This window comes from Callithrix jacchus, chromosome 18 (genome assembly GCF_049354715.1).
Source record: "Callithrix jacchus isolate 240 chromosome 18, calJac240_pri, whole genome shotgun sequence".
NCBI lineage: Eukaryota > Metazoa > Chordata > Mammalia > Primates > Cebidae > Callithrix > Callithrix jacchus.
The window spans coordinates 7,649,577-7,669,107 of record NC_133519.1 but is presented as its reverse complement, the minus strand read 5'-3'; the positions used below and the strand labels follow the sequence as shown (position 1 = coordinate 7,669,107).

General features: G+C 43.9%; 2 protein-coding genes across 9 annotated transcripts in view; both read right to left on the bottom strand.

Annotated features, from left to right (window-relative positions):
• The window catches only part of BCL9 (BCL9 transcription coactivator), a 91,000-nt gene extending 75,778 nt beyond the window's left edge, over nucleotides 1-15,222 (bottom strand). For all 7 annotated transcript variants that reach the window (XM_078355247.1, XM_078355251.1, XM_078355255.1 and 4 more), the window contains exon 1: nucleotides 15,049-15,222. The gene's annotated coding sequence lies outside the window, so the exon portion shown is untranslated. The remainder of the gene's footprint in view (nucleotides 1-15,048) is intronic.
• Nucleotides 1-15,222, bottom strand: part of LOC128930109 (uncharacterized) — a 76,328-nt gene extending 61,106 nt beyond the window's left edge. For both annotated transcript variants that reach the window (XM_078355262.1, XM_078355265.1), the window contains exon 1: nucleotides 15,049-15,222. The gene's annotated coding sequence lies outside the window, so the exon portion shown is untranslated. The remainder of the gene's footprint in view (nucleotides 1-15,048) is intronic.
• Nucleotides 15,223-19,531: the final 4,309 nt, after the last annotated feature.

The following is a 19,531-nucleotide window of genomic DNA, read 5'->3' as shown; positions in this document are numbered from 1 at the left end:
ATACGGGGTGTGAAGGCAAACGAGATGATCTCTCACAGGGGGAGAGAGGGCTTGGGACAACCTCCATGGGGGCAGGTGAGTCCTGAGTTGGTGCCAAAGTATAGAGTAGGAGTTCCTTGGGAAATAAGGAAAGCCGGTCACTTCCCAGAGGAGAAATCAGTACAGTCACGTAACTCAGTTTTCTAGACTTTGCAAACCAACTCAGAGGCATGGTAGCATAAATTTGACTCTTTTGTCGGCCATTCCTGTGTGTTCTTAAACAAGCCCTCTATGCCTCGGGGTCTGCATCTGAAAGATGAGGATAATAGCAGTACCCACCTCCAGGGGCTGCTGTGAAGATTACACTCGATGACCTCTAATTAATCGTGCATTAATAAAAATACGTGCAAAATTATTTTCAGGCTTTCTGGGAGCAAGGGAGTAGAAACGGTGGTTCTGGAGACAAAGAAAATGTTTTATGCTTCTTCTGAAATCTCTTGCCAAAACAGAAGAAGTAGGATGTTGAAGAGAAAGAAAGGTGGGGTGTAAGCACCAGAGACCGGGAGCTGTGTCAGCTCCTGAGGCTGCATGTGGAATCACTCTCAACAACCAGTACTCAGCATCGTCCAGCACAGTCCAGCCATCACTTCCCGCTAGCTCACTCAGTTCTCCCAACAATCCCGTACCGTAAATATTTCCATGAGCTCCATTTTACAGATGTGGAAACTGGTCTCACAGAAATTAAACACTTCATTCAAGGTTGTGCAGACAGTAAATAGGAAGCAAGGACTAGAACCCAGATCACCTGTTTCCAAATTCTGTGGACTTCCCGATGGCCCAGGCTGCTGTTCTCATGAGCTGTTCGCTTCACAAACCCCGAGCTGTCGTGTCTTGTATTCCATTTGTTCATTTGTTAAAACTACTGGTAGGATAGCTGCAACTAACAGCTGAAATGAGGATTGGAGATTATCAGGGATTCCAATTATCCTGCCTATCTCTGACCTCCATTACCAAGGATAAACACAAGCCAGCTCTAGCAATTTTCCGAAATTTTCATTAATTTTAAATAAAATTATACAATGTCATTTTTCCCTTTACCCAAATTAAAATGTCCTTGTCTTTTCACTTTCTCATTACAGGCAAATCCCTGTATGTCTCTCAGACTGTCTGTTGTTTTTCTCTGGGTCCTTTGTATTTCTGCTTTGTTTTCTTTGAAATGAAAGAACCCAATGCTGAATTCCGATTTTAAGGTGAAGTCATAACATCAATGTATATCATTAAAATGTTTTATTGTAATTACAGAAATAGTCAATGCCAAATTATGCACACTATATTATTTTCTGCATTATTCTTTATCCCATTCTCAAAGTTAATACAGCCTATTATATCTCATTCATTCTTCCGACTGCTGCTGCACAGTGAGCAGATGTCTCCATTGAGCAACCCACAATGAATCCGAGATCTTTTTCCCGAGCACTTACAAGTAGAGTAATTCAGAGCCCATCAGTGAGTATGAGCTGTTTCCATTGTTCCTTCCAGTGCACATTAGCTTGCACTTGTCTACATAAAATTTCAAAAAGTCGTAGATGTTGAAGATGGAAAAGACCAGTTAGTTTATGAAGCCTGCTAACTCTACCACCAAAAGCAAGCAAAGGAAGTAACCCTATCAGTTCATACTATTTTATTGATGCTTATTAATAATAATTACAATTACTGTTTATAGGACATGGTGTCTTTCAACCCAAAATCAGTTACGATGCTTTTATTTATTTATTTATTTTTTCAAGACGGAGTTTCACTCCTGTTGCCCAGGCTGGAGTACAATGGCACGATCTTGGCTCGCAACCTCCACCTCCTGAGTTCAGGGGATTCTCCTGCCTCAGCCTCCCCAGTAGCTGGGATTACCGGTGTGTGCCACCATGCCCGGCTAATTTTTGCATTTTTAGTAGAGACGGGGTTTCACCATGTTGGTCAGGCTGGTCTCAAACCCCTGACCTCAGGTGATCCACCCACCTGGGCCTCCCAAAGTGCTAGGATTACAGGTGTGAGCCACCACGCCTGGCTGATGCTTTTGATTTTTAAGGCAGCATTTCTTCTCCAAAAGGGAACTGGGGCACAGTAATTATTGTTACCATACTTGAAGCAAATCCGGTGAAGCCAAGAATTCAGTTCAGTTGAGTTCAGTAAACGTCACTGAGCACAACCACTTGTAAGGAGAGGGACTCGGCTGGTGCTCTAGGGGAAGCAGAGTGAATAGGACCTAAATCCCTACCCTCGGGTTTATTGTCTATTAAGGGATTTGAGGTAGTGAACAGGTACAGCTAATGATCGTTCTAAGCAAAGTAGAAGATAACATGGACACAAGACTCCTAGCCCTAGGAGTTGAGGAAGACTGTGAAGAAACTGACATTTGAGCGACCTCGAAAGAAGGATGAGTCCTCTGGTTGTCCATTTGCAGAGTGTGGGAAGACACTTTTGCTGAGCAAAGAACCAGACCAAAACAGAACCAGAGATCTTAGCTGGGGTTTTACCTTACAGTGGAAAGACGAGTATGCACTTTGTCACAGCAAGGGAATAAAGTCCATAATTCAGAAGATGTCTATTAGGCCCTCTTTAAACAGGATTAGGATGTGGAAACTCAATACAATGAACAACCTGAAACAACCACTCAAATACCTTGACTACCAGTCATGGATGTACTTACGGAGACGAGGCAGACTTTTAAATTATGACTGTTTCCAAAAAACCCACCAAATCCAGAAAGCCTGGAATTGTACGTAAAAAAAAGGAAATTCCCAACCACAGACGAGAATCTCGAATCAAAGATTCGAGAATGAATAAATGACCCATCTGTCAGCACCTTAGAACTCCGTGGTACTACACAAGAGCTCACAGTAGTGTCCCATATGGTCACACCAGGGATTCGCAGGCCCTTGTTAGATTTCAGTACAACCCTAGAACCCAAACCTAGAAAGCACAGGAAAGGGTACTCCATTTCATGATTCCTTCAACAGAACTCTGTGTAAGTACAGACTAGGAAAATGCCAACATATTCTTAGAGTTAGTAAGAGTAGATATTTCTTCACTTTCACTCAAAGAAAGTAATCTTTGAAAGCATTGTTATCTGTCAATCTATTTTTTTGTTTTTTTTTTTTTTCTTTTTTCAATATTTTGAGACAGTTTCACTCTTTTTGTTTGGGCTGGCGTGCAATGGCATGATCTCTGCTCACTACAATCTCTGCCTCCCGGGTTCAAGTGATCCTCCTGCCTCAGTCTCCTGAGTATATAGGATTACAAGTGTGTGCCACCATGCCCAGGTAATTTTGTATTTTTTTAGTAGAGACAGGGTTTCACCATGTTGGTCAGGCTGGTCTTGAACTCCTAACCTCAGTTGATCCGCCCACCTCAGCCTCCCAAAGTGCTGGGATTACAGGCGTGAGCCACTGTGCCTCACCTCAATCTATTATTTAGTCATTATAATGCTGCTTTATAGCACCCTTTACAAAACCATGGCGTGAAGAAAAAGCAAACTCTAGAAGACTTCCAGTACTTCCACATTCATCCCTCAAGGACCATTGAAAATGTCATCTCCTTTGTGACGCCTTTCCCAATTCCTTCCGCCATTATTCCCTTCACCACCAAATTAATTGTTCTCTCCCGTGACGCACCGTTCTTTTGATCCATTGCTATATGCTTTATAATTAGTTCTGTGAATATCTGTCTCTTTCCACCAGGATGAAAGCACATTAAAGGTAGGGATTCAAGCCTCCATCATCTTGCACCCCACAATGCCAAGCTCACTTTCATTGCCTAACATGCAACAGATATTTATCATGTTTGTTAAATCACTTCCTCAGGTCTCAGAGACCTTCTTTTGACATATTTAAATTATTAAAACTTTTTAAAAAGTCTACACCTTAGTCCGTTTTCTGCTGCTATAATAGGATACCACAGACTGGGTCATTTATAAAGAAAAGAAATGGCGGGGTGCGGTGGCTCACACCTGTAATCCCAGCACTTTGGGAGGCCAAGGCGGGTGGATCACGAGGTCAAGAGATCGAGACCATCCCGGTCAACATGGTGAAACCCCGTCTCTACTAAAGATACAAAAAATTAGCTGGGTATGGTGGCGCGTGCCTGTAATCCCAGTTTCTCAGGAGGCTGAGTCAGGAGAATTGCCTGAACCCAGGAGGCGGAGGTTGCGGTGAGCCGAGATCGCGCCATTGCACTCCAGCCTGGGTAACAAGAGCGAAACTCCATCTCAAAAAAAAAAAAGATCAAGGGACCGCATCTGGTGAGGGTCACTCCATAGCAGAAGGCATCACATGGTGAGCGAACACATGGCAGAGGGAAAATGGGGGCCAAAGTTATCCTTTTATTGGAAGCCCACTCCCAAGATAACAGCAGTTATCCATCCATGTGGGTGAAGCCTCGTGACCTCACCACCTCTTAAAGGTCTCATCTCTTAATACTGTCAAATGGCAATTAAATTTGAACATAAGTTTTGGAGGGGACAGCCAAACCATGACAGTACCCTATCCAAAACTCCTTACCCTTGTCTCACCATGGCACTCAGATTCCGACGCGAGACCCTTATAGGGGTAAGCCTGCCACTACCCTTCATTCACTCAGCATGTGCCTCTGGCTGTGAATTGAAGAAATAACTGCCCTTAACAAGACCTGAATCTTGACTCAGCAACTACGTGACTCTGGAAATCCTTTGCAGTCAGACCGACCTGGCTTTAGACAGACTTATACTCTAATGTCAGTTACTAATTGTACAATGTTGGGCAAGTCACACTCTCTAGACCACAGTGTCCTCAACTATGAGATGAAGGTATTACTAGCACCTGTCCGTTTGAATGAGACAACGCCTGAAAGAGTTTAGCTCAATGTGTGGCACATAGGAAATAATTATGATTATCGTCTCCTCATTTATAAGGTAGAAATAATAATACAAGTCCCTCAGCATTGTTATAAGGAATAAATGCTATAAAAAGTGGAACTTTACCCAGCACATTGTTCTATCCACATTTCCTTCCTCCGTAAGTTCTAGAATAATTGCTACAACTGATTGAGTGCCTTTTACATATCAGGTAATGTGTATCAGTCACTTTAAATATATGATCCCATCTAATTTAATTCTTAAGACAAGCTATTTAAATAACAATTATTATCCCTAGTTTACAGATGGTGAACTGAGTTTCAGAGAGAACAAACAACCAGCCCAAGGTCACATAACTAGTTCAGGACAGACTGTTCCAGCAGCTACAGATAAGTTGGGTCAAGTACGGAACAGGGAAGCATAGGAAGAAAACACAGGAAGAAAGCAGGCTTTGACCTCCCCTGTGGAATTCAGTGCCTCTGTGTATCCTCATGCAGTCCCCAGTTCCAGTACTAAGCTTGCTTTTTAAACTAGCCTCTGAGATCCATGTCAATGTGTTCTCACTCTCACCACTCACCTACTCTTGCTTTTTGATAAATACATGAAATGACATCCGTCACCTAAGAACTAACCCTGATACACTTCCCTCTCCCAGTTTTTAATTTTTTTGTTACATATTTGCTACTGTTCCCATGGTCTTTTTATCTCCGTTATACTAATTGTCACCCATGAAAATTTTAATTTTTCATAATCTAGTTAGCCTTAATTTCCTAGACTTCCATAATGGGCTTATATCAGCTATGGCAAATATAGCCCTTCCATGGTTCCTACTAAAAGACAATCCGGTTTTATATGAAGGGACAGTCCCTCTACCCCTACCCCTCTCCCTTTACCACAGCATCCTAGACTAGAGGTGAGCTTCTGACTCGAAGGCAGCTCCAGCCTTAAGCTGGCTAAAAACCTATAAAGCATGGCAAGGAAAAGATGAGTTGGGTTCACTGGATCCTTTCTTGGGAATCTAAATTAGGGAATTCTGAGAGACGGAAGCAGTTATTGGGGAAAATTAGGAAACCTACAGCTGAAAGAATGTTAAGGAAAGAAAGAAGCCACGAAGCGGGGAGAGTAGAGAGTAGATTCTGGACACGGGGGTCTTGACAAGTCAAAGAAGCAACAATGAGGGGTTGAGACTTTTTTATTTATTTATTTTTTATTATATAGACTTTTTTTAAAAAATAGAGATGGGGTTTCACCATGTTGGCCAGGCTGGTCTCGAACTCCTGACCTCAGGTGATCCACCCGCCTCAGCCTCCCAAAGTGCTGGGATTACAGGTGTGAGCTACCGCACCCCACCAAGACTTTTTTTTTTTAATTGTTGTCATATTATTGTTATGACATTAAGCAAGATATTATTGTTTGAAAAAGCTCCGAGATTGAGAGACGTTACTCAGAAAAAAGCTAGAAGACGAAACCAGTGAGTATCAAAAGGAGCCTGAGTAAGGGAAACACAGAGGGAGAGAATTAGACTGATATGAAAGAGAAGGTTGAGCCTAGAGCTGCCTGAGCACCTAAAAGGTTTCCAAGTCTGATTGCAGGCTCTCACTGTGAGCATCTTCACAATGAATGTCACTTTTCCAGAGGAAACCTCAGTGAGTCAGTTCTTTGCAACCAAAAGGCCTTTTCTAGATGGTTTAGCACTTAAAGCCTTTTTTAGAAAATGAAAGTTAAATTACAGTGACTCCTTTGTTTCAGATGGTCACGACTACAGATCCCTGGAAGTCGGCATTCACCTTACTATCCTCTGATTGTCCAGACTTCCTCAAAGATCTCTTGATTTTTCCTGTTTCTGAGCTAGAAGAAAATCCTCTTTAGCTACTACCTAATTATCAACAAATAGACGGTAAAATAGGCAAACTTAACGAACTCATTTATCATCTGTGATTCTTTGATGTAAAAAATAAACTCTTAGGAAATCACAAGGTCCACGAATGGGAAACATGAAAAACAATAGGTTTAGGGGAAAAAAACCTGGGCATAAGGAAGGAGAAGAGGCTGGGTTGGTGGCTCACGCCTGTAATCCCAGCACTTTGAGAGGCTGAGGTCCGGAGTTTGAGACCAGCCTGGCAAACGTGGCAAAACCCTGTCTCTACTAAATATACAAAAATTATCTGAGCCTCATAACGCGTACCTGTAATCCCAGCTACTCAGAAGGCTGAGGCAGGAGAATCGCTTGGACCCAGGAGACAGATGTTGCAGTGAGCCAAGATCTCATCACTGTACTCCAGCCTGGGCAACAGAGCAAGACTCTGTCTCAAAAAAAAGAAAGAAAGAAAAGGAGAGGATTTGGGAGTATACAAAATGCTTTATTATGATTATGTATTTTATTCTTTGCAACAGGAGAGAAGAAAAATATCTTATAAGAAATTTGCTTTTTTTTAATGCAACATAAAGTTGCAATTTAAGATTCTTCTTGTCAATTCATATTGTATTTATACTTTTTTTTTTTTTTGAGACAGGGTTTTAGTATCTTGCCTAGGCTGGTTTCAAGCAATTCTCCCACCTCAGCCTCTGGACGTATATTTAGTTGAATTTATTAATAAGCTCTATCTCAGTGTGAACTGTTTATTCATTCACTAACATTTATTGATTGCCGGTTCTGTTTCACCCTACGCTAGGGATTAGGAGTACAAAAACCACAGATAATCCCAACCTGGCCCAGTGCAGTGGCTCACGCCTGTAATCCCAGCACTTTGGGAGGCCGAGGCGGGTGGATCACGAGGTCAAGAGATCGAGACCATCCTGGTCAACATGATGAAACCCCGTCTCTACTAAAAGTACAAAAATTAGCTGGGCGTGGTGGCGCGAGTCTGTAATCCCAGCTACTCGGGAGGCTGAGGCAGGAGAATTGCTTGAACCTGGGAGGCAGAGGTTGCGGTGAGCTGAGATCATGCCATTGCGCTCCAGCCTGAGTAATAAGAGCGAAACTCCGTCTCAAAAAAACAAAAACAAAAACAAAACAAAACAAAAAAACAATCCCAACCTTTGAGGGGCCACAGCCCAGAGCAGGAGGCAGACGATTCTAGTGCAGTATGATAAGAGCCACATAAGTGCACACCCAGTATAGGAGGTGGTGGAGCAGGAACGACATGATCGGGGTCCAGGAACCTTCCCAGAAGAAATGCCCAGGTTAATTCTTGAAAGGAAGAGCTGGAGCTGGCTTGGAAAAAATAAGGCAAATAAACATTCCAGGCAGAGACAGCAGCCTGGGCACTGGCACAGGAGTTAAAGTCCTGAATTCTTTTCTTTTTTATACGATGTTTTGCTCTTGTTACTCAGGCTGGAGTGCAATGGCGCGATCTCGGCTCACCGCAACCTCCGCCTCCTGGGTTCAGGCAATTCTCCTGCCTCAGCCTCCTGAGTAGCTGGGATTACAGGCACGTGCCATCATGCCCAGCTAGTATTTTGTATTTTTAGTAGAGACGGGGTTTCACCATGTTGACCAGGATGGTCTCGATCTCTTGACCTCGTGATCCACCCGCCTCAGCCTCCCAAAGTGCTGGGATTACAGGCGTGAGCCACCGCGCCCGGCCAAGTCCTGAATTCTTTAGACTGTGGTTGCCTTAAGCATTCCAGTGTGTCACAAGGTAAACCACCAATCCGGGGATCCTCAGAGCAAGTATGACCTTAACCTTAACTCAAAATGTCCCTTGTCCACAGACTCTCAGCAAAATTTCTCTCCTCAAACATATATTTACTACACAAGCCCTAAGGATAACAGAAAGTCCTGTATACCTAGTATTATGCAAGATAAAAGGCTACCTCAAGGTTTGTAAGTTTCTCTTCTGAGCAAATGACAGCTTGGCTTCCTTCAAATGCCGTTAATGGTAGTTTTGAGTTTGTGCATTTTTCAGGAAAAAGTGATTGTGATTTTCATGCAATTACTAACGCTCTCCAAAGTTTGAAACTAAAGGCATTTTGAAACTTTAAAATACTTTGGATAACTGCTTAATTAAAAATTAGATTGGCAACAATAATACCTAGAATATGCTTTTCTTTTCCTTTATGATGTTTAGAATTTATCAGTAAGCAAACACTTCACAAATTTCTACAGGGTACATTCTTATGTTCTAAAAGTCTTACTGGCAAGTCCACTTCACTAAACTATTTCTGTTTTCCCGTCTTTAAAGTTAATAATACATTTCTCTATGTGTCTACTTATTATTACTGCTGTGACATTAGCAAGAGATTCAATGTCAGGAATTTTAAGCAACCCCGAATCAAGGAACGATGTAAGTGAAAAAATTATTACATCCAGCGTGCAAAACCCCTTTTCCCAGCTAGAAAGTAATTATATCTTACATACTATTTTTTTCCAGATGAAAAAACTTAAAACTAATTAAAACAGAGTCAATGGCTTACTAACCATCAAAGCAACTTGAACCGTTTTCCCTGCTCCAAGCAAGATGATATTCCTAAAACACGGCAGGAAGATTTGCTCTGGGGTTCTAAAAATTGCATTAAGAGCCATTGTGTAAAATTTTTAAATTACGTCTTTTCAAAGGTTTAACCAATTTCAAATGAATAGTGCTTGGAATTACTCATAGAGATGACATGATTAATGAAAACATCATTCATTCTGTACCCTCTCTGTCTCACCCTCAATCACATTTCAGAAGCAGCGTATTACTCATATCTTAAAGGCATATATAATCTATATGTACACACGTTTTATACACATACACATACATATGTAACATATCAGCAAGTCTTCAATAATCTCTTTCAGGAGTTGCATGTCATAAAGATTGTCAAGAGTCCTATCAATCCAAAAGCGTAGTGTTCAACACATGTATCATCAGCACTACAATGGCTTAAACTGTTTCTTTGCATCCTCAAAACGACATATGAGCACAACACAAAAAACCAAACACAATTTTAATGAAAAAGCCTGTGAGAACAGCAAGGCTAGGAGACGCACCCAGTGCCCGTCCATTTTAAATTCATACTTATACAGGGAGACGTGCCTTCAAAACAGCCTATTCTTTTGGAAACGGTTCTTCAGCCTCTTGCACGTGTGCCTGCATGCTGACTGGCAACTTCTCCTAAAAGATATAAATTAAAACCCCACTTCTTCCTATTGAGCTTTTCACTCCAAAATATTCACATAGGCAGTACGATAGATGCATAGGAATGAATTCTACATGTCCACAAAACCCAGTACCCTTTCCCCTCTGGTAACCCTAGTTCTTGAATTGGGCTTCATATAAGGTACCAAAGACCAGATTCATGAAGTTTCTTATTCTCAGAATGAGAAAAATACTGAATAGCAGAGCTGGAAGTAAGCTTAAAGACATTCAGCCCGATTACCTCATTCTAAGAGGTCCAGGGAAACAGAATGGGGATTTCTAGGCAGTAGACTGGCAAAAGCAAAGCTTAGAAGCTGGTCCGTTGCACTTTGTAGGAAACATGTCATTGTTAAACTAGAACTAGGGATCCCTTTTGTTTGGATCAACACTCTAAATCCGAGTCCTTTTTTAAAAAAGAAGGGGGAGATGGCAAAACTAAGGCAATTATTTTAATGCCACGTCAACACAGTACCTTTAATCTGAATGTCAGGTGATTGCCTCTGTTCTCTGCTTCTCGTCTCTTGCAGAGATGGTCTAACAGGGAGATTTAATTAGCTAACGGTTTCATCCCTCATTTTCTTGTGAGTCCTTGGGTGAGTCACACAACCTTACTCAAATATAACAGAGGGATAACAATACTATTAATTCACAGAGCTGTTATAACGGAGGACTAAGCAGATATTTTAGAGTGCATTAAAATGTCAAGGTTCAAAAGGAACGAAGAACATTTCCATTGTACATCTTATATTGATGTCTCTTGGGAACAGAAAAACTACAGAATCCCCTTCAGTAAAGCTACATGCAAAAGCGGTATTTGTAACTGAGTTTTGGGAATGTCCTGCATGTTGTGTTGGTTTGACTTTCAGCAGGACTAGAAACCCTCGAATTTTTATTTATACAGAGTACCTACACATTGCACCCTTTCAAATGTCATGACGATCTTCAGTTTTCTTCCCCCGGAGTTAAGGATGCCCTGTATCACTGCTGTCCGGCTCTCCAGTTCTGTTACACCTTTCCTCTGACTGGATCCTCCGTTTCCTCACTCCTCAACTCCCCGCTCGCATTACCCATTACCCCTCTTTCTTTCTGGATGACTCTCCAACGCCAACTCAGACTGCCTCCCCAAGAGGCAGCTCCCCAGTGAGTAACTCACTTGGGGTGGGGGAAGAGTGTGTCGGAAGTGATCACAGCCTTGCAAATGAAATGCATACCACTCAGAGGCTCAGAGGAGGAGGCGTTGGCCGCAGGTGCCAAATGCAGACCATGGCAAGCTGGCAAGCTCCGGTTTACGTTCCCGCTACAACGTGGGCTGGGCACATCCCTGTGTAACAATGCTGGGTACGTAGAAATCACTCTTATTTTGCTCATGACACGACTTAACCACACAGTGTGTGGGATCCCAAGGTATAGGCATCAAACCTATGATTTATGTGTGGGTAGGCATGTCTGTCTTCTAAAAAAACTATTAAATTAATCTTAAAAAAAAAAGATGGGTTGACAACAGTGAAGACAACACTCCTCTGAGTAGTACAGAAAGACATAGTGTGGGCTGGGCGCGGTGGCTCACGCCTGTAATCCCAGCACTTTGGGAGGCCGAGGCGGGTGGATCACGAGGTCAAGAGATCGAGACCATCCTGGTCAACATGGTGAAACCCCATCTCTACTAAAGATACAAAAAATTAACTGGGCACGGTGGCGCGTGCCTGTAATCCCAGTTACTCAGGAGGCTGAGGAGGGAGAATTGCCTGAACCCAGGAGGCGGAGGTTGCAGTGAGCCGAGATCGCGCCATTGCACTCCAGCCTGGGTAACAAGAGCGAAACTTCGTCTCAAAAAAAAAAAAAGAAAGAAAGAAAGACACAGTGTGGAAAATAGTGATGCCAATATTAACACCAATCTGCCTCCATGGAAATGACTGGCATTTCAACCATACGCTGTATTCTTTCCAAGAACAACCACAGATAGGAAGAGAGAGAGGGAAAAAAAGGTTCTATCTTTGATATCACTAAACCAGTAGGATTTTAGTAACTCAATCAGCGTGAGGTCTGCTGAAAAGGTATTTAAATTTTTTCCCTGTATGTGTCCTTACTGGGAGGGGTAGGAAAGTTCATTTTGTTGTATTGTCTTTGAAATTTCAAGATGACACTGATAATGGTGGTGGTTGTTACAGCCGAGTGTTTAGTGTCAGCCCTAGAAGAACTATGGAATCAGTAAAACAAGATCAGAATCTCACTAAGCACAGCCAACATGAATTACCCAGGTAAGTGTTTCACTGCTCACTGCAAGCGTGAAGTTACTTCACAGTGCACGTGTAGAGGATTAGCAGATAGTATGTGGTGTTCTGTGTGCTGGGAAAAAGAGAGTGAGGGAAGGGGAGAGGCAAAGAGAATGTTCTGCTTTTTGGAGTTGCTGCGCTCTGTGCGAATAGGAATGCCAACAGTGGAACGGAGGTTGGCTGGGCCTAGAAGAGCTCAGCCACAAAGAGAAAGAGAGCAGTTAGCTCATGTCTCGTTATACGCTTCGAGTCAACAACTTACACAACTCCGTGCACCCTGTCATAATGCCTGCATCCTGTTCAATATGTGTTATCAATATTATGACTACTGATTTGTGTGATCACGTGGTTAACGCTGACCATACCAACAAGACTGTAAGCTCCCTGAGGGCAGTGGTGTATCCGCCTTTCTCTTTCCTACATCCTCAGTGCCCAGGATTTGCCTGCTGTAAAGACCCCCAAAATAGTAGTTGAAAGAACACATGAATGAGTTTATGCAAATTCATGTTGTGGACCCATGTCTGCCATATTGGTGCCATCTTATGACACGAGCACTGTAACCCAGCACAGCAAGCAGAACTACAAAAGCCATCTCTCTTTGGTTGGCCAAGGGCTAAAGTGTATTAAAATCAAATGCGGCTGTGAGGTCAGGGGAGCTGGTGTGAAGACCCTCAGGGTACTCTGCGGCCCAGGGTGTGGTCCGGATGCGACCACAGCATTGATGAGCCCCTTAGATCAGCACTCCTGTCTCCTGGACCTTAGCATCCTCAAATATAACATGATGAATAAGCCTTCTTTTTCCTTGCAGTCCTTAAATTCTAACATTTTAGGAAGATATCTGGACCCTGAAATCTTGTCAGAAAAAAAACCATGGTAAGTAAGATCTCTGCGTATAAAGTAAAAAACAATTATGTTTCCATATATAGATCAAATACGGCTTCACTGCAAACAACATTAAATGCAGGGGGAGCTTCTTGCCAGACCCAAGCCAACCAGTGGCTTTCCTTCAGCTTTTCCCAGACTCAGAAGTCAGGTTTCCAGGCCTCTGTGAGAAGCACATAAATATTCTCAGCCAGGGCTGGTCCTGTGCTTCAATCTCCAGCTATCATGGGGAGTCAGTCTGATAAACACTTGCAGTTAGAATGGAAGGGGGCACAGCCTCCTAGACTTTTACAGATTTTTTTGGACAAGTAGCAGAGTCACAGAAAACCTAGAATTAGGTAAGAAAGCAGAATTCCCCCAGAGAATTCAGAGCGAGCTACAACCGAGAGCCTTTAAACAATCACTGTGTAAGAACAGAATCAAGGAAATCCACAATTCAAGCAAATAAGCAGACATTTTTTTCTTCAAAAAAATTTTGAAGATGAATGTTAGGCAGTGATTTTAGCCCTCTAGTCCATCCCTCAAGATGTCACTTTAAAAAGCAAAAGGTTTTATCCACAAAACCACCAGCGAGTGAGCAGCCTTTACGTTCTTAGCCTCATACACACACAGTAAGATATTTACTCTCTGATAAACAGCAATTGTAAATAAATCTCATTTAATCTCTAAAAGCCACAGTAAAAATCTTTAACCTCCAAGGTAGAGTTTCCAGATGTGTCTGCACGCCCTGCCGGTGCCAGAAAACACAAGGTCTTGAATACACTATGATAGCAGGAGGCACCTTTTCTCGCTCAAGCATCTTACACTGACCTTCTTTAAAAAATATATGTACGAGGAGCAGGAAAGGGGAAAACCCAACCCCTCCCACCCCATTCTCTGTACAAATCGGCCAATAAATCTAACGAAAAGACACAAGCGAAAGGGACAGAAGCCAACAGGTGGAACAAGGCTTTTTGTCTCCTTAGAAATGCTCAGACACTTGATCTGTGCTCCCCGGTCTATTTGTCTCCGGGTGTCTTTAATGATGGTTTTATTACCCTGATGATGATGATCAAGAATAATGATAACACTTCTACTCTGATTCCACAGCATCTCTAGCTGACGATTTCTCGACGCGTTTCAGGCACAGTGATCTGTTCTGTTTCCCTCAGTCCCAGGGAGGCATACAGCATCCCTGATCGCCTCCCTCGATTTTACAGGTGGGGAAACTGAGGCACGGGGCACCCCACAACTCTACAGTCTCTGCGACCAGAGGAATCCCTGAGACTGGAAAAGTTTCTGGATCGTCTAGCGGCAGAGTTCCCTTGCTCTCCCTTGGTGCCGGCCCCGCCGCTCCTCCTCGGAGTCTGGGCTCGGGTGCTAAGGATCGGGGTGCCTCCCCTTCACGGCGAGGCACGCCAGGGCAGTGTGTGGGACGTCCACGCGCACACGCAGACCCACGAGCACACTGGCACACACAAAGCTCGATGCAATCTCTGCAGTCACCCGGCGGAGCCCCGGCCGGCCCTCGCTCAGCCTGGGAATTAAGCGCTCGCAGCCTGCAAGGCCTCCTCGGGCTCCGGGCTGGGGCTTCCCGGAACGCAGGCTCTGCCCTCCTCTCCCTCTCTTTCAGGCTTCCCTCTCTTTCGCTCCCCCCCCTTCCCTCCCACCCTCACACCCTCCTCCCACCCGTCTCCATCCACCCCTTCTCCCCCACCAACCCAGAGGCACAGATCGTGTTACTGGGGTTCCCTCGAAAGAGGGGCCATCCCCAGCCCTGGGCGCCTTGAACGACTTCCAGGGGCAACGCAGGAGCTTCAATCGCGGGACCCCAGCGCTCCTCCAGAGCAGCGCAGGAATGAGACCCCCACTTCCAGACACAGGCGAACGAGCCTGCCACCGAAGAAGGAATTGTTAGGGCTCTTACCTTTTTTATGAGGAGAAATTCTGGAGAATCATTTCAGAAACTGAGGGGGGAAAGTGAATGAAGACAAAAAAGACCCTTTTCCTGCAATCCCTGGCCTCCTGGTATCAAGACACCAGGACAACATCAAAGCAACTTAGGGGGAACACTTTAGGGGCCTATTGTCTGCTCTGGTCTGATCTGTTTTTCTTCTGACTCCCCCTCTTGCTGCGGTGACACTTGGTACGGCCCAGGCATTCATGCCAAGTAGCTTTCACACATGGAAGCTTGTCTCAAGCAATTGCTGACAAGCCACAAACAAGACATTCTCCCTCCCTTCTCTGCGCCCCCCCACTCCTCCCCCCTCCACCTTTTCCTCCTCCCCTCTTGTCTCCCCTCCTCCTTTCTTCTGAATGCAAACTAAAACTCTCCAGTGACAGGCAGGCTGGCAGGCTTGGCCTAGCTGTGCACGCAGACACACACACACACACACACTCTCTCTCTCTCTCTCTCTCTCTCTCTCTCTCTCTCTCTCTCTCTCTCTCTCAAGCAGCTCAGCTCGTTGCTGCTGCACTGGTGGAGTTAAGAGACAGGAAAAAGCCCAGGCTGAGTTGGGGGAAGGGAGAAAAAGACAGAGGGAGAGCCAGAGCAGACAGCCGCCTCCTGTGTCCTAGTAAAATGGCAGAAGAGAGGTGAGCCCTTTGGAAGAACAGCGGTGGCCACACACGTGTGCACACATCCACAGACTCAGGCCATCTGAGCACCAGGAAGAGTGAAATAAATAACCCAACAAAGTCCCATTAGCTCCAGATTGGGGGAGTAGGGAGATAAGAGGGTGGGTGGCCCCAGGCCTGAGGTTTCTGTTGAGTATTTAGGTGATTTTTCTTCTTTACAATAGAGAAAAATTGCTTTCCTGAGGATCCAGCCTTCCTTCACTGCCTCATTGAGCATGGACTTGAGCTACTAGTTAAAATAAAATCCTGAAATGTGTAAATGTGTGAGTAAACTTAACTGTAGGACTGTAGGTTCAGGTTGTACCCAGGATATTTTCAAAGTGAAGCTTTTTTTTTCTTGTTCTTGTTTTTTGTTTTTTTTTTTTTTTAGTAGAAGCCCTAGAGAGCAGTAGCAAGGAGAGTAGTAACAAGTAGTGTAAAGTAGGAGAGCTGTGAAGTGTGATGCTGAAGCTACTGATTGCCGGGCTGCTGGAATTTACGGAGGGTGGACCTGAGAGTTGGAGGAGGGGAGGCTTAGTCTCTGCTGTTTTCTAGGAATAAGAGGGGAATGAGGTAGGATAGTGAATATGGCAAGAAACAAGCAGGAATTTGATTGGTGTGGAGGGAGGAGGTGGGGGCCGTGAAGGAGTGGAGCGAGAGGGAGAGAGGAAGACAGAGAAATAACAGTGCCTTAAAAAAAAGAAGAAAAATGGAAGCCCAGAGAGATTGAAACTTGCAGAGTAAATGAGATGGTAAAAGAAGGCATAAAATGTGAGCAAAAAGGAGCACAAAGGATGTGCAAATGTGCAGATGGCAAGAAATCAGGAGGGCCAATTGAGACCAGGGAGAAGAATGACAGGATGATTATATGACATTCGTATTTTTAGAAACTGTGGACTCACAGACCTAAGAAGGTCTCCTCTGCCCAGGCCAGAAGAGTTACCCCTGTATAGCGGGATCTGAATGGAAGCTCAGCTCCTAACTGGTGCTAAATCAGACCTGTACTTTTTCATGAAGATTATTTAGACTCTGTTCCTCAGAATCTTCCTCTACAAAGTGGAAATTATATGAACACACACCACTCATTCCTTCATAGGTGTGCAGTAAAGAATAAGGTATGACTTCTTTCACACTGACTACTAGCTAAATGACGTGTCACTACCTATTACCCACCACGTCAAGGACACAGTCTTGTCCCTGTTATCTTCCCCCAATATGCTTTGTCATTATCCCCGATCCCCAGAACTGTCTGTCTCGACACCCAGTGATAATGATGATAATAATTGCTTTTTAATAATCACTTTTTCAAAGTATTTACTTGATGCTTGGCATTTTCCCAAGCATTTAAACCATGAAGTCATTTCCATAAAGATCATTTCCATTTGCAGATGATAAAAAATGAGGCACAGAGAGGTTAAGCAGCTTGTCTGAGGTCACACAGCAAGGTAGAGGTAGATCTGGAATCCAACTGAGGTCTGTGTGATGTTCAAACCCCAGCATTTACACACCCCATTATGCCTTCTAAACTGGAGTAGTCCAGGCTCTCCATGGCCCTTCAAGTCCAGTCAGCCGTACAAATACACTGCTTCTTTCTGCACCCGAGGGCTGGGTTTGGATCCTTTCATTTTGAGCCAAGGGAGCTTCTGATCTCCCCTTAATAGGCTACTGACTCACCGTCCACTCCTAAGCGGTGGTGACTCACTATACCCAATGAGGCCTCCTAGGCAAGAATTGCATAAAGGGTCTACTTACCCTTCAATGACTACACTCTTTTCAGATTGCCAGGCAATGGAGAAAGACAGCTAAGACCAGAGAGCTTCCTTTTCTTAAGTATAAAAAACTTTTTAAATAAAAAAGCAAACTAAAAGGGTCCATAGATATGAATGATATCGATGATGACAACACTAACATTTATGAAGCATTTCCATGTATGTGTAAACCATTAGTGTTTCTGCTTCCTGGATGAAGGAGCTGAGGCGCAGGGGTGATTACCTGTTAAGGTAATCCAGCCTGAAAGCAGTGGCTGAGATATGGCTCCAGGCGGCCTGCCTTTCTAGAGGCCAGGATTGCCACTGCTAGGCTGTACTACTAATGCAGCAAACATACTTGTTCCAATTGTTAGAGTGAAAATCTAAACGCTCAATGAGAGAAAGAAGAAAGAGGCAATACTGATCCTAACACGACCACATGCATTTTAAAATCTAGTGACATCTCCTCTAAGTATCTAATGAAGAAGAAAGTGTGTGCCTGGGTCCCCGAACAACCTTTAATTTTCCATTTCCTCCACCGTCCCACTTGGCAGAGGACAGAGAATGCCAGGCCTCCAGGCCAGAACATGTTGGTAGGAACACCAGGTCAGACTATCTTGCCTCTAGCACTGATGGCTTCCACCTGCCAGCTCCAAAGAGAAAAAAGAAATTCCGAGTGGGTAAGTGAACAAGGTCAATGCATGAGCATTTCTGTTTATCTTACAAAACATCTGAATGCTAAGCATGGAGTAGAGATGAAAATGTACTAGATTCTTAGGCAGAAGACCTGGCATTCTAGTGCTGGTTCTACCGTCATTGGTGGGTGAACACGAGCCTTGCTGTCTGAACCGTATTTCCTCAATTATAAAATAAGCTAATGCCATTAGCTCTAAAACCTTTTCCAGTTCTGAAATGCTATCCTGCTAATAGTTGTCTGGTTGATGAGGAAAAGACTAGAAGCCAAGGTGACTGAGAGATGTGTTGGGCACGTGTGTGTAAATGTGCTGGAGAGAGCAGTGGCATTAGGGGATGGAACAAGAGAGACCCAGTTGGGCTGTCCTGTCCTACCCAGAGATTACAACACACCTCTTCCAAAATGCCTTCTACATAATATCAATTTTTCACTTTATTTTGTTTCACTGCTAGAGTTCTCACCAATTACAAATTCACTTGCATTATTAAGAATCTTTTAGCTGGGCACGGTGGCTCACACCTGTAATCCCAGCACTTTGGGAGGCCAAGGCAGGTGGATCACGAGGTCAAGAGATCGAGACCATCCTGGTCAACATGGTGAAACCCCGTCTCTACTAAAAATAGAAAAAATTATCTGGGCACAGTGGTGCGTGCCTATAATCCCAGCTACTCGAGAGGCTGAGTCAGGATAATTGCTTGAACCCAGGAGGCGGAGGTTGCGGTGAGCCGAGATCGCACCATTGCACTCCAGCCTGTGTAACAAGAGCGAAACTCTGTCTCAAAAAAAAAAAGAATCTTTTAAACATGTAAACACCTCTATAAGGGATAAGGGAAGTCAGCCTCTCCTACTTTAGTTTGAATTATTTCATTAGCCTACTTTTCTGCAAATACCTAGATCATATCAACAGCCATTTAGAATAGAGGGAGAAAAGGAAAAAAAACAATAGAAGCGGATAGATAGTTTTGGCACTTAGAAGACTCTTTGGTTTAAGGCAGGCCTGAGTTGGGGCCTGCACAGGGCTGTAGAAGGAGAAGGGACACTAGGAAATGAGACAAGCTGTAGGAGGTGAGGAGACGTGAAAAGCAAAGACTTTCAGAACTTCAATCTAGCCCAGCCCGAATGAATTGAAGGAGCGTCACGATTTCCCACGTTCCCTCTCCCTTTTCCTGCGTCTGGCACAGGTTCACAGGGGATTCCTGCAGGTTCCCTATGGGACTTCAGTTTCATTCAAAACATGGGAGAAATGCTCAGATTTCTAAACTTCCAACTTACAAAATAACCTCAAAAACTACAGCCCATTCATGATTTGATATCTTCCTACATGTATATATTTAACCGTGGAAAGGAATGTG